Source organism: Odontomachus brunneus, unplaced genomic scaffold (assembly GCF_010583005.1).
Source record: "Odontomachus brunneus isolate Ranch 3 - 2012 unplaced genomic scaffold, Obru_v1 Obru_scaffold_106, whole genome shotgun sequence".
Classification (NCBI taxonomy): Eukaryota; Metazoa; Arthropoda; class Insecta; order Hymenoptera; family Formicidae; genus Odontomachus; species Odontomachus brunneus.
Genome location: NW_022639556.1, coordinates 674,077 through 689,388, shown reverse-complemented (window position 1 = coordinate 689,388; position 15,312 = coordinate 674,077). Strand labels below are relative to the sequence as shown.

The 15,312-nt window shown below is 36.1% G+C and overlaps 1 protein-coding gene across 4 annotated transcripts in view; it reads left to right on the top strand.

Annotated features, from left to right (window-relative positions):
* The window catches only part of LOC116849102 (protein tipE), a 67,854-nt gene that overhangs the window by 6,360 nt on the left and 46,182 nt on the right, over positions 1-15,312 (top strand). The window lies entirely within an intron of this gene.

Genomic DNA, 15,312 nt, shown 5'->3' with positions numbered 1-15,312 from the left:
ATATCTATATATATATATATATATATATATATATATATATATATATATATATATATATATATATATATATATAGCTGTCCGCTGCGGTCATTACGAAGAAGAGTGCTCAAAATTTGATGCGTCACATAAAAGTCCCGTTAAACGCAACGCCACTCGAGATATATGGCTCATCATTCACTGACTTATACCACTATTCCGCGCAACCATTAACGCATGTCGCGCACATCAGCGCTGCACTAAAGGGGACACCCAAAGTGTCGAAATTGGTAAAGTCGTATGTCAAGAAGTTAGCGCAATAACAGCCAACGCCGAGAACTGAGAAAGAATTATGTGTGTACTTTTATTTTCTACACATCTCACACGCAAACACACACACATACACACATACATCCATACATATACATATACAAATATTCCCGGGCCGCAATGATACTTCGCAATACGCGCCGAGGAGTCATCGTAAATGGATTTACCGAGTCGGATTCACGGCTGTAAAATATTAAGCCACGTCTGTAGGCGATGACAGATGCGGGCACATGTGATCGGGAAGTCAAAAGTGTCGCGGCTGCTGCCGCAGTTTTTATTAGCGAGTGTCGCGATGACCCGGAGTATTGCGCCTCCCTCGTTATCGGGCTGCCCTCGTTATCTTTCTACTTTCCACCGTTTGTCATTTCCACGGCGATCATATTAGAAGACGGAGGATCGGGAGTGGCGGGGCTGACAGTCGGCAAATGGCAGCCCCGGCTGTCATACATCAGACTTGGATTAACCAGCGACCCTGGCCGTGCTATCCCCGTTTCTCTCTCTCTTTTTCTCTGTCTCTCTCTCTCTCTCTCTCTCTCTCTCTCTCTCTCTCTCTTTCTCTGACTGTCTCATCTCACCCTCGCTTCTCGTCTCTTCTTCTCTACTTCTCCCCACGAAGTAGTGGTTCGCTGCTGGACGTGTCGCGTGCACCTCCGCCGTCAGGATGATATCTCCGCGGCCGGAACTTTCGGTTTCCATCTCTCTGAGCCATATGGGCCGCCGCACAAATCATTGTAATCCGTAAAATAATGTAATCATGTCTGGCCGGGCTAGTCCCGGCATCATCTCGGTAAGAGCATGCTGTATCCGAGCGAAACTGTCGTATCGGTTCCCGCGGGTTCGCGCTTGCCCGTCTTGATAACGACTTTCCCCTCGAATCGTCGCCATCGATGCTCGTTTCTAAGTAGTGCACAAGTACAAGTAAGGATAAGACTTCGTTAATGGAAACTTTATATAAAGATTATATATGAAGCTAATAAATATATACATACATATATATACAATATATATACATATATATGAAATAAAATGTTGCATAAGGAATGTGGTACATGATATTTTTGCATTTTCTTGCGGTATCGACGGGACCAATTCGGAGCGATCGATTAAGTGACAATCTTGCGTGCCATGATGTTTGACCTATGCTCTACGATACCCTCGAAATTTGTCGTACACGAGAGAGAGAGAGAGAAAACGCACGACACCCGATACCGATGGCGTGTCACCTCCGCTGTAGATCGTGTTTCGTGTCAAAGGCGAGCAAAGATGAAGTATAACAAAATCCGTCACCGTATCCTTCCTCAGCAGGGACTCGCGCGAGGGACAGGCGGTCGGACGGATAAGTTGTCGGCCACCGTTGCGTCCTGGCTGATGCAATTCATTTCCCGTGCGGAAAAATTCGCGCGCGGAAACGTACACGCGCTGTCGTCGTGTCAACAATTGCAGCGAACTGACGGAGCTTCACGACGCCTCTCATAGGGATTGCACGGCGCAAACGGAGCTCGTGCAATGTCGCGTTTACGAAATACTTCCATTTCTCGCGAAAAGCGAACGTCTTCCGGCGGGTGGGTTCCCCTTGAATTTGCACAGCGTGACGTCCTCGCGAAATAACACGTCTCGCGCGCGCGCGTTTAACGATTTGTTTTTCGAGGATCGGTCGGAGACACTCGAGAAGAACTGACGGAAAGTAGCACACTTAGGCACACTCGTTAACTCGCGGCCACGGCGAGACGACACCGCGTAAGCGTAAGCGGATGAATGGTATGGGAAAAAAAAGGGGGAAAAGAATCCTCTCGAACTTTTAATTGGAACAGCATGCCGAAAGAGCCGTCACTTCGTGTCAACACGTGAATAAAAGAAAGTCTCAGGAACTCATTTTACGGTGCGGCTGAAGCTTCGACGGCGTATTAGGGCAGGAAACGGATGAAATTTTTAACCGACACCGGAGACAGTTTCTTTGAACGCGACACGAAGGACACTCGCGGTTCGGATGGGACTTTGCGCCCAAAGTTACCACCAGTTGTTTCTTTTATCTCGTGCCTTCGTGATGTTATTTATAGTCTATCTTCCAGCGAAAGTTGGACTCTGCCCAAAAATTGCAACAGAGTGTACTGCCCTCGATATCTTGATTTGTATGTTACTCTGACGGCATATTTGCTCACATATCACGAAAAACAACGGAACAATTTGGAGAAAATTAGGAATTCAAAATATGAATAAAAAATTACTTTCAAGTATAAGCCCATCACATGCACACACACAGAACATGATGACGTGAAGTGACGTTTTAACTCTTTAAGGCCCAAGTACAAAATCCCGCTCGAGTAAAAATATTTTTTATTACAATAGTCTCAAGAAACGCTCCTGATGAAGATTTGTGTGATACGAATAAAATTGGCCGTAGAGAAATGCGATTTTATGAATGCAAATGATCATGTATATTCATGTTTCCACGTGCGCCCCAGCTACAGAATGTAATAAATCTTATAATTATGATAATGAACATAAAGGAGTGTCATATACTTTCAGATGATATCGATAAAAAATTCGAGAAAATAAAATTCGTTTGCTTCTTTTCTCGTGAAAGACTATACAATTTCGCACGTCAACGATTCTGCTCTGCACACGATCGCTATATTGATTTTTCCAGCAGGGAAATTACACAGATTGTTTCACGGATTGGGGCGAAGAATATAGGTCTATCCAGGATGGATTAATAGTATTGTATTGACGGGATCGTTATTTTTTCAATATAAAATACTTGGGGAGAACCCACACAGTAAATGCACGTATGTAATTATGTGCACTGGGCCTTAAATGTTAATGACACATTGATGGCGTCTCTAACATCGTTAATATGTCATTTGACGTTATCCTGCTACTTGGAAATATTTTAAACCGTTATGGAAATATATGATGTCGCTATCCTTAAAAAAGGAAAATATAATTAATAACAAAAATTTCAATTTTTGTATACATGTACTTTAAATATTCAAATTGATGTATGCAAAGTTTCACTCAGAGATGAAAGTTTAAAAATCATAAATAGTATAAATTAAAGCAGATAAACTACAAAATTGTTTATTAATGTTAAAGTGAAAAAATGTATTGTTATTTAACTGTATCGTATGTATATTCCATACGTTTTTCTAAAATAAATATATTAGCATATTTCTAATTTTTAGTGACTTTTTACAGGCACTATACAGGCAATAGATTCTCAATTGATACTTGAGAATAACGCAAATGATCCAAGAAGAGATTCGAGATTTTATGTGGAGTTTATATATTTTTCCTTCGTTTAATTTCTCCCGTTCATCGTTCTTGCAGATATACAAGCGCATGAATGAATTAAAATGTTGATTACGACAAGAGATACAACTGGTGGAAATGTATTTTTCCTGTTTTGAGTTGAAAACTCTAAAATGAGAAAGCCAACGGGGCAGTTATTTTGTTTGCGCCTATTTTTACGAACACATTCAATTTCGCATAATCCGCAACAATGTTACGCGCGCCAGTCTCATTTTAAAGTCAGCAAAATGACGCATAATAAAATACTATGTTGCTCCGCACATCCGGATTCCGCGGTATTCATAATTGGACCGGCACATGCATAAAGGTGCAAATTAGCTCGTATCACAGTTACAATCTCATTCTTATTCCGATTGTCCCGTGACTGCGCTTTGGCGCGAGAGAGCGGAATAAATGTCGGAATTTCCAATTATGCGCAAACGGCCGCCTTACAAGCGGCGAGGGCTGGTTAATTTGACGTTTGAGCAATGCTCCGCTGTACTTCGGGTGCACGAAGGCGCACGACCGTTTCGCCTCGCGCGCATCGCTCGCTCGTCGAGTGGAACCGTATAGCCGCGGAAAAAAGGGTGGCAGTGATCGAGAAAGAGATATAAGGGTAGATCGCTCACTGTCTCGCGCATGCGATGCGGCTCGCCCGCAATTGCATTTGTCCCGCGCGTCGAGGGGGAACAGCACATGCATCGCTGGCTTTTTGTAATCCCCATCAAATATTTAGCGATCGGAAGCGCGGCTATGATAACTTGAGATCCTACTCGTGCACGCATCGTTACGTTATTTCGCGTACGCCATTGCCTCACGGCTAGCGTGTAGCCGATGACTCATAGCCGATGATAACATCGGATGTATTTTCGCGAGAACGTACACGGTGCAAAGTACACACAGAAAAATATATACTGTATTCAAGTAAGGTCCCTATTATGGGCCATTTAAGGTCAGAGTAACTTTCGATCATTTACATGAATTTGCCGGTCGAACGTGTTGCAACGAATTCTTGGCCAATATAAGTAATTGACGTCATAGAAACCAAATTATTAGAGCGTTTACTTGGTTTATTCTATGTAAATTATAAAAAAAATAATTAGAAGCACTTATGCGTAAGTCTCAATTATGGGTCAGCGAATTTTTGTCACCAGAGTCACCAAATTATGAGTTACGCGCCTGTACAACGGCGTGCATGGTATCTAGTTTTATATGAATATTGTCCGCATTGTTTAAGATTATATAAAATAATAGTATATATACCTATTGACAGTTTCATAAATCTGAAGAGTCGGTAAAGCAAATGATATGCTTTGTTTTAAATATTAAGAATGCTTGTGATCTTAGAATATTATTGTAAAAGAATTAAGAAATATAAAAAAATTGTATGTTTTCACTATAATGTGTACTTCTTTAATATATTAATAAACCAAGTTAATATATTAATCTTTAATACATTAATAATCCGAGTTTGACTCGAAATTAGGATTCGACCCATAATTGAGACTATTACCTTAAATGTTACTTGTTTTAAGTATTTCATAAATTTATATATTTGCAAATAAATCATAAGTTTGTCATAGGAGACAAAATTATTTCAATCACGAATATTAAATTAAAACAAAAATTTGTTTTGTTTGTTATATCTATTAAAATTATCTATTAAAAGACGTTAAGTACGGTTGACTTTTTGCTGCAAAATCATTGTAATTACTCAAATGTTTTTCATATTAGCTATTCAATAGATTGTCAAATTTCCTATTTTTACAGTAATTTATACAATAATTATGTATAGTTCAAATTTACAAGAAACGTTATAAAATGAAATTTCGATGTAATTTTTAATACAATATTTTCTCTATATAGAATTGTACCAACATTTTTCTCAGCGAAGTTTTACAAAAGATTTCTTGTCAAGAGATAAATTCTTCTGATAACGAGCTTTCCTTAAATATGTAACGAGTACATTTTCAAATAATTATCAAGAAATTATTCTTTGTTGAAGACAATTATTACTCACAGGAAGGAAAATAATTAAGCAATCGCTTTTCTTAACAGTAGAATTATATTCTCTGTGTGCAGGATTACTCTGTAATTTACGTGCATTTGTGAGAGCTTCATTTCGCGCTAACTCCTGCGATTTTTCGCAAGTCGCATTTCGATCATTCATGCAGCACGCCGCGGTGTCTTTCCACATTTGAATGCAAACTCGCATAAATTTACTCCGCGAGAGTACACTGTGCCGCTGAAAATCCATTTAATCGCCTTACTTTATCGTAATAATTGCCACGTGGCGCATAATTCCTCGCGATAATCAATTATCGAGCGATCGCTTATAATCCGGATGAGCGCAATTCATAACGCTACGCCGCGTGTGCGGATTTTACAGTTTGATCAGACGGGGGCTTAAGGGACGGCCGACTTTATCTGAGTATACACACGCAAAACGCAATCGCAATACCGTAGCTACTTAATTGCTCCGTGTTGCACACGATGTATATAACTGCCTCCGCCTCTGACGCGGAGGCGTTTGTGGTAACGACGATACATCGAAGGAAGATTAACTCTATGGAGCTTAACGTGCGTTGGGGTTAACCCGGGGAAGGATAACGGCCAATGAAAGCGGCATTAATTCCATGAACTCCTGGGAAAACGTACACTTCCGTTACCGCTGAGGTCTCACGAAATATGCCGAGTCGAAATTTTGATTCTACACATAAAAGAGTTCATACTGCATTCAAGTAAACGTTTCTTGCTTCAAGTATTTCAGAGATTTATGTATCTTCACATTCATCACAAGCTTATCGTATGCATCAAATTTCAAAATACATTCTGAATTCTAGTAGGTTTAGAATCTCAATCAAGAATATTAAACTATAATAAGCATTCGGTTTGCTTACTTACATAGAGTCATTTTTCTTCTTTGATAAATATTCTTGTTTGATATAATATTCTTGTAAAAAGAATAAATTCTTCCTTTGAATATATGATAATAAGTTTTTTTTTCTCATATAAGTATATTTAAAGACTATTATCAAAAAAACATTTTTTGTTGAAGATAACTATTACTCACAACCGTTTAAAGCCTGATTAAGTTCGAATGTGATTACATACATTCATGTTTGCACGTGTGTGCTCTCCAACAATAGATTCTAATAAATTTTAATCATAATAATTTTAATCATAATAATTTAAAAGTCAATCTTGTGTTTTAAGACGATATTGATGCAAAATTAAGAAAATAAAATGTGCTTTTTATTTTAAAAGACTTTACACGATTTCGTGCGTCAATGGCTTTGCTCTGCACACGATTGCCATATTTCTGTAGCGAGAAAATCATTAGTTTCACGGATTGGAACGAAGGTATAGGTCTATTCAGAGTGGATCAATAGTATTATATCGACGGAACCATTACCTTGTCAATATAAAAATTTTGAGGAGAATCTAAAGTGAATGTATATTATTATGTAAACTAGGCTTTAAAAGTTTAAAACAAAAATTTGTTTTTATTACTACATAGAACCAAATCAACTTTTTCTTCGAAAAACTTTTATAATATTCTTGTAAAGAGAATAAATTCTTCTTTTGATTTTATGATAATGAGCTTTTCTAACATTTGTGACGAGTATATTTTAAAGCTGTTAAATATTAAATATTTTTTGGTCGAAGATAATCATTACTTATAAGAAGGAAAACAATTACTTTTCTTAACAATACTCGAGTTGAAATTTTTATTTTACTCTCGACCTCAATATTCTATTTGATATTCTGATATTCCTATTTTAATACTGTTATATTTAATATTCCTACTTTTTGATACTTTAAAGTCTATAGCAAACTTTTTTTTATTCTGTTAACTTTGTCGAGAAACCTTCTTTAGAGCCTACAAATGACATTTTGTGCGCGTTCTGCTATTTAGAAGTGCTAAGTTGTAGAGGTTACTTCAGTTTTCATGATTAAACATATATTGAACCTTTAGAATATACAAACATTGAACAGTAGGCCGAAAGTAGGTTAAAATTCCGATTCGGATAGAGTGATACTTTTCTGTTTCGGTGTTCCATTTAACGCCTACTTTGATATCCTGAAGCCTACATCAACCTCTTCTCATTCTGTTTAATATTCTAACTCTAGAGGTTCTTTTTAAGATCTACAAGTGGTATTTCGTATCTTCTGCCATTTAGAGGCGTTAAGTAGAATTTCAGTTAGAACATATGGAAAAACTGTTAAATGTGCGTTAAATATACACTGATCCTTCAGAATATACGTATGTTGGAAAGTTCAGGCTGAAGGCAGGACTAAAATTTCGACTCGGGTAGAGTTTTTATATATATTTTTATATATATTTTTATATATATTTTTGACCTTAATGTTCCATTTAATATTTACTTTGATATCTTGAAGCTCACATATCAACCTCTTTTCATTCTATTTAACCTACTAGCTTTGCTGAGAAGTCCTCTTTAGGACCTACAAGTGGCATTTTGTGTGTTTTCTGTCATTTAGAGGCGCCAAGTAGAAACACATGGAAACTGGTGTATTAAACATACACTGATCCTTCAGGATATACTGTCGTTGGGAAGTTGAGGCCGAAAGTAGGGCTAAAATTTCGACTGGGGACGTCGGGCAGGAATTATCTCGCTTTTAATAACAGTCGGATGACTCGGGATTAAATAGCATTTGCATATGAAATGACGATTTCCGCGTTACAAAACTGGAGCGTGAGATTTACGTCTGCGGTGAAATTATACGCTTCTGTCGGGGACGTTAGAGACGTATAGATACGAACACCCGACAGAGTGGAAATTCGGGATTCGTCGCGATTCTGACTCGTCTCGAGAAACACGAGCACGTCGATGGCGCATAATCCGTATTCGTATTCACCGAGAGGAGACTTTTCCGTCCGTGAATAGATGAATCTCAAATCCATTTAATTTCACGGCTCACGTCTCATTTCGTCGGGGGTCAACATCGTAATGGGCGGCACATTACGTCCACTTTCGTGTTTATTATCCGTTTACAAACGTTCTGGGTGTTCGTCAACCGAGTCACGCTCCAGTTCGCTCCTTTTCATCAGGCAGAATCTCTTGAGGAATTGCATGCTCGATTATTACAGCGCGCCATCTAACTCAATCCATCAGGTCCCCCTCAATGGACCTATTCAGGATCCCTGCGTTATTGACTATTTATTCAATCTCTCGCGCGCTCGCGATCCGCTACGTCCGCGCTTATTCCCATCTCGCGGAATTACAGTTTCGATCAAACTAAATCAGTTCATGACGCGCCTTCGAGGTCGCGCGTACACACGCGAGTCCGTTCTTTACATACCACTCATACGTGCAAACCAGTGCGCGATCTTATATCGCTATATATGTAGCGACAGACGCCGCTGCTCGGTACGATCGGCGTTGGGGAAGCGGTTATCTAGCTTGCCATTAGGCACGATTGTAGTTTAATTGCTTTTGACGTACGTTCCGGCCGTGGCAGCACTCCAGTCCTTTTAAAAGTAAAGGCGAAATTGCCACAGCGTGTTCGGGAACGAGCGAATGAGCGAATGAACGGACGAAACCGCGACAAATGTCACGGGAAGCTCGCGATTTTGCGCGGCGTTCGTGAGCGGAAAAAGAAATGGAGGAAAGAAAGAGCGACGAATTAACGTAACCGGGTGAAATGGAAAATCAAATCGGGGATATTCGTACGATCGCGCCGGACTGACGGTCCTTTTTAATAAGCTCCGCGGGAATCGAAGCGAAATTGATATTACATACCCAGAAGCGAAATGAAATGTATTTCTACGATGGCCGCGTTGACAATTCTCTCTTGGAAAAAAATTCGAGAAATTAAAGTACAAACACGAACTTCGTTACGTCGCAGGATCCGGGGAAGTATCACGAGAATTTCGTCCGTATCTCGTTACTTCGTACACACAGGGGAGTACGTGCTGCATTTAAGTAAATGTTACTTGCTTCAAGTACTTCATGAGTTTATATATTTGCAAATCCACCCACAAGTGCGTCGTATACGTCAAGTTTATTTGAAATACATTTTTAATTTTAGTGAGTCTATTTCAACCGAGAATATTAAATTAAAAGGAATTAAAAGAAAAACTTTGTTTACTACGCTAAGAGGAAAAATATCTGAGAAACAAATGTTCATTTCTAATAGATACTAACAGCATATTTAATATAAAATATTTCTTTAATATAAAATCTAATATATCTATCTATATATAATTGATAAAGAGAGATACATCTATTGAATATATATTATCTTTATCTAACAATATAATATATAATTTTTTTTTAAATATAATCTCTCTCTCTCTATCTATCTTTCAGATATAAAATATAATATAAAATAAAGTAATATAAAATATTTTCGAAATGAGAAAATATACATATTTTCTTAAAATCTTAAGAAAATATATATATAAATATATATAAATATATATATATAAATATATATATATATATATATATATATATATATATATATATATATACCTTAGTTTTTTGTGAAAACAATTAGTTATTTTATTTAAATAAAGGAATTTAGATTTAAGTAAATGTATGCTCTCTCTGTTAATATTCATACGCCAGATAAATATTTATTAATTGTTAAATATTTTTCTTTCAGTATACATAGAGTCGAATCACTTTTTCTTCGAGAAATTTTGTAATATTTTTGTTAAAAGAATAAGTTTCTTTTTTGAATGCAGGATAATGAGCCTGTCTGAAATTTCTGATGAATATATTTTAAGATTACTCGAGAAAAATGATCATATATGAAATTTATATATGACTATATAATTATGTATATAATCATTGTATATAATCATATATATAATCATATATAATTATGTACTTACACCGGAAAAAATATTGTTGTACAAATTGAAGTAAATATTTATATTTGTGGTAGTAATACCACTGCTATGATGTTGATTTTTAATGGAATAAAAGTTTACTTCTTCCTTTTTTCATTCAAAAGTATCTATTTCCTATATGTAGATATTTATAATTATATATGATTTTATATGATTTTGTATACAATCATTTTTCTCGCGTATTATCAAGAAAATATTCTTTGTTGATGATGACCATTACTCAAATGAAAGCAAGTGCATTGAGCTTCTCTTGGCAGTAGAATGACATTTTTATATGTATATATTTGCAATTTTACTATCGCATAATTAGAGTTAAGGAGATACTGAAGCTGAAAACTTTACCGACAGAACACTAACATTTTTCTGCAAAGTTTACATCGTATTGATTACATAAAAGTACAAATCGTTTTACGCAATGAAAGTACGTGCAAAAATAAATAGAAGCATTGCTCGATATGTTACAAAAACGAACAAAAAATTTTTAATGTAAAATTTCAAGCTGTTAGCGTAATATTTGCCTAACTAAAAAATTTCGTAGCTTGTACATACCGAAAGTGTGGATGCTCCAAACAGAAAAATTTTGAAGTACATTACTTTCGCATCTGCATTTGGAAGCTTAAGAATATCGAAAAAGTTTGCAGAAAGATTTCTACACATATATGATTAGGTTTTCCGTTGAATATGGTAATACAAAGCAACACATTATATAAGTTCTGTACATACAAGAAATACGAAAAGGATAGCGTGATTATGTTTGTGACGATCGTCTCTGCATTATCGACATTGTTCGAGTTCGTCATCGATTCCAGCATCTTCTTAAAACATACAGAAAAGTCGCACAATATATTGTTCTCTTGGTAATATATCCGAAGAAATTTTTGGAGATTTGTTATTTAACAGCTTATGGAAATATCCGCCGAGATTTCCACGACTTCTTTCGAGTTATTCGTAACGGCGCCAGCGTTGTTGTTGTTGTTGTTTACCACTGTGCGATATCGCTCTCTAAGAGTTTGCTGCTACCCGTCTCGCGATGAGGAAAAGTCTCATGTTGGAAACAATATGAAAAGTGGAATGCAGGTCATGATACGTCCCTTTGAAGTGCACTTTATGTATACCTGCTTCCATTGGACGAGCCTGACTTCTCGCGCGAAGAATGGCAAGAATTGCCTTGGTTGCGATGGCGCCGCTCTAATTACACAAATTAAAAGGTTTGTCCGCCATTGAAATTAATTGAAATTAATTGAAAACGTACACGCCGTGCTAATTCGCCGAATAATTTGCAAGACGATGGCCAAAACTGATTGAATTTTTAGGTCATAAACAACGACGGGCAATTGATTAACTAAACGAGAAAATTCTAGCAGCACATCGATAAGTAAATAACGCGTCATTTCCGACACAATGTATTTTGTGAGCTTCGCTATCTCCATTTAAATTGCAATTACTTACTCGTTATGCTGTCGATGTTAATCACTGTTGATTGACAACAGTTCGATAAATTGAAATAGTCATGTAAAATTTTTATTCCAATCGATCCGCCGCGATCGTTCCGTTACATCTCTTTCGTTCAGATCGATAGTTTTTCTCCATTCTTCGCTTCCCGTAAGCGTGTATGCATAGATACGGCTGATAGTGGTATCGGCCACGTAGATAATTATTGTAGATGGTACATTCGCAAAAAGCACGTCAAAAATGTAGAAACCAATCTTAAAGTTTGAACTTCAAAATTTCATCTACACGGAGAGAATATTATAGTATTTTTTTCTTATCGTATAAATTCTTTTCAGTTTTACTATATGTATTTCTAGTACATAAATAAAAATTCTATTGCTTCCATCAAAATTCCAATGCTTCATTCTACTGCCAAGAAAAACGATTACTCGTTTATTTTCTTTTTTTTAAATAATAGTTATCTTCAATGCATTTTTGTTGATAATGGTATTAAAATATATTTATCATAAATTTTTTGGAGGAAATTTATCATGTACTTAAAGGAAGAATTCCTTCTTTAATTAATAACTCAAAGTTTTACATAGTTGTTTGCCGATTAATGGGAAACTTTTGTGTTTAGTTTGATGAGTTTTACTTGTACGCAACAGATGTGTCATGAATTGTTAGACATTCTGTGTAAACCTATGAAATATTTGAAACAAGTAATATTTATTTGAATGTATTTTCTATGTATATAATACAGGAAAAAATGAATTGTTTTTATTTTTTTTTACAAGAATACTATAAAACTTTAACGAAAAAAATTTCGGTTTAACTTTGTGTGGTAAGCAAACTGAATTTTTGTTTTAATTTAATATTAATGATTAAAGTGCTGATCTTATTAGGATTTTCTCAGAGTGCATTTTGAATATTTGATGTATATGACAAACTTGTTACAGATTTGCGGATACACAGGGTGTTTGGTAATTCATAACACATCCGTTGTCTCGATAGGTAGAACTCATCAAACTGAAACACAAAATTCCTCTACTATTTTACAATCACGTAATTTTTAGTCATTAAGACTTTTGGTTACTCTTGAATGATGACGTTAGAAGTCATGATAAATACAAATTTTATATAATTGTTTGCGAATTTGTGGAAAATTTTTGTATTCAGATGAGTTCTGAGTTGTGTTTGATGAGTTCTATCTGCACACGAGTGTATCATGAATTATCAGATACCTTGTGTAAATCTGTGTAATACTTATTTGAATGCAATATGTATTTTCTGTGTGTACTGTGCAGGAATGGACTATCGGTAAAATCTACCTTGCCAAAGAACATACTAAATTTCGCTAGAAACGCAAATTTTTTAACCCTAGGACTCTATATATCAAAAAGTAACGTAAACTCTAAACATGTGTAAATTTTACGCGTTTTTATTTGCTTATAACTTCCGTAAAAATTATTAAAATTCAACACTTATTTTTTAATCGGTATAAAAAACATCAAGGAATATGAATCTATTAGTGTTTTTACAACTCAATAAATTTGAAAAAAATTATAATGAAGAAACAAGACACATTTTTAAGAACAATAACGTTTGAAAAGTTAGTCTAAATTTTATCCATGTTTAGAGCTTTATAGTTAATAACGCATTTCAATTCTTAAAAGAAAATAAGTAGCACATAAAGAAAGGACAGTCAATTACTGCAGAATATCGATCTGTGATAAAATTCTGTAGCAACGTTTGCTGTAAAATTCTCTTCGTGCATCCTCAAGCGATCTGCCACGATTATAATGTCGTTACGTGCATTGGCGGCTATAGCTCGCGATGAAGCAGTCCTAATTCAATTACATTTCCAACCGATGATTGACGCGTCCAGTATTTATTCATTCAGTCGCACGGCAAACAGGTGTATCGAACTTGCGTGTGGCTCGATAAATCTTCGCCTATTGGGCGAAACGTAAAAACGATCCTAATACGTTTAGCACGCCCCTCGAATAAGTTATGCACGAAGTGTGGAGCGTTGAATCGAGTTCCCGAGCGGTCCGGGGAACAGATGGCGAAACGGCGCTCATCGATCGTGTCCCTTGTCGTCCTGCTGCCAGTTCCGCGAGTAAAGGGTAGTCACGATACGGCGGAAAGTATTTCAAATATGAGATTCATGCATTCACCTGGATAAGCCCGCGCTTTCCTCGTTTTGTCAACACTGTCAGCACGATGCTATCCCTCTTTTCATAATTTACTTTTTTTTTGCATTCACTTGCCAAAAAATTCACGTCTCTTGACATTTGTCCTACATCCCGACTGGAATAGTCATTCCCTCGTGTCTCATACGTGGCGATGAATAATGCGTCAAGTGTGCACATGTGTCCATCTTCAACGCCATGTGCATCATAAATGTATAGTGGGATGTGTGATTGTGTTCTTTATTCCAGAATAACTTCAGGCCGTTTTTAAAGGGTTAGGCATCTTGGAAGGCTCAGAATGCAGGTGAATTTTAGGATAGGAGCATATTTTCGAGCAACGAGATGGAGTATCTTCAAAAAATACAAATAATTGTGTAGTGCATAATTTGAGCTGTCATTTCGATTTTTTCTTTAAATTAATTATTATCCATTGTTATAAGTGTAACTGGGCCGAGACTTTAACACCTCAATTTGAATAGTTCGCACGATTTCTCGCGCGATATTTTCAACGTATATTAATGAACCTGGGCTTGAAATGTTCGTCGTGCATTTGCATTGACGTAGAGGTTTTTGAACAAAATTTTCCTTCACTCTTTATTCACAAAGTTGTGTAAAAAAAGTTGGAATATTTGAAAAGGGACCGTAAATTTTTGTTAATTCAATCATTTTTTAGAAATTTTAAAAATGACTACGGGAATCAGTGCATAGAAAATGTGTTGGGGATTACAAATATTATTTGTTTTCCGACTTCCATTGAAACTGGCCTAGGAAATCGTGCAAAATGTCCAAATTAAGACGTCATAATTTTGAGCTTATTAAATTTTCAAAGATGACGATTAATTTGAACACAGTATCAAGATGATAACTCAAATTATGCATTGTATAAATATTTTTTAACATTTGATAGAATGAACACAAGATACATATCATTCCGTTGTGTTAAAAAATATTGTTGAAATTTAAATTAATCCTAGGCCTTGCAGTAGTCTTATTCCTTAAATTAAGGAAATTAATATAGGTTAATATAGGCCTATATAAAATAAATTATTGTTTATGTAAAATATATAATAACTAACTTTTGTACAAGAGAGCAGTCAGATCTATTTTTTATGATATTTACCGATTTGGCCTATTTTGCAAGACTGTTTCAATCGATCACCCAGCTTTAGCCAACTGAAGCTATTGTTTGATAAAAAGGGAAGACAC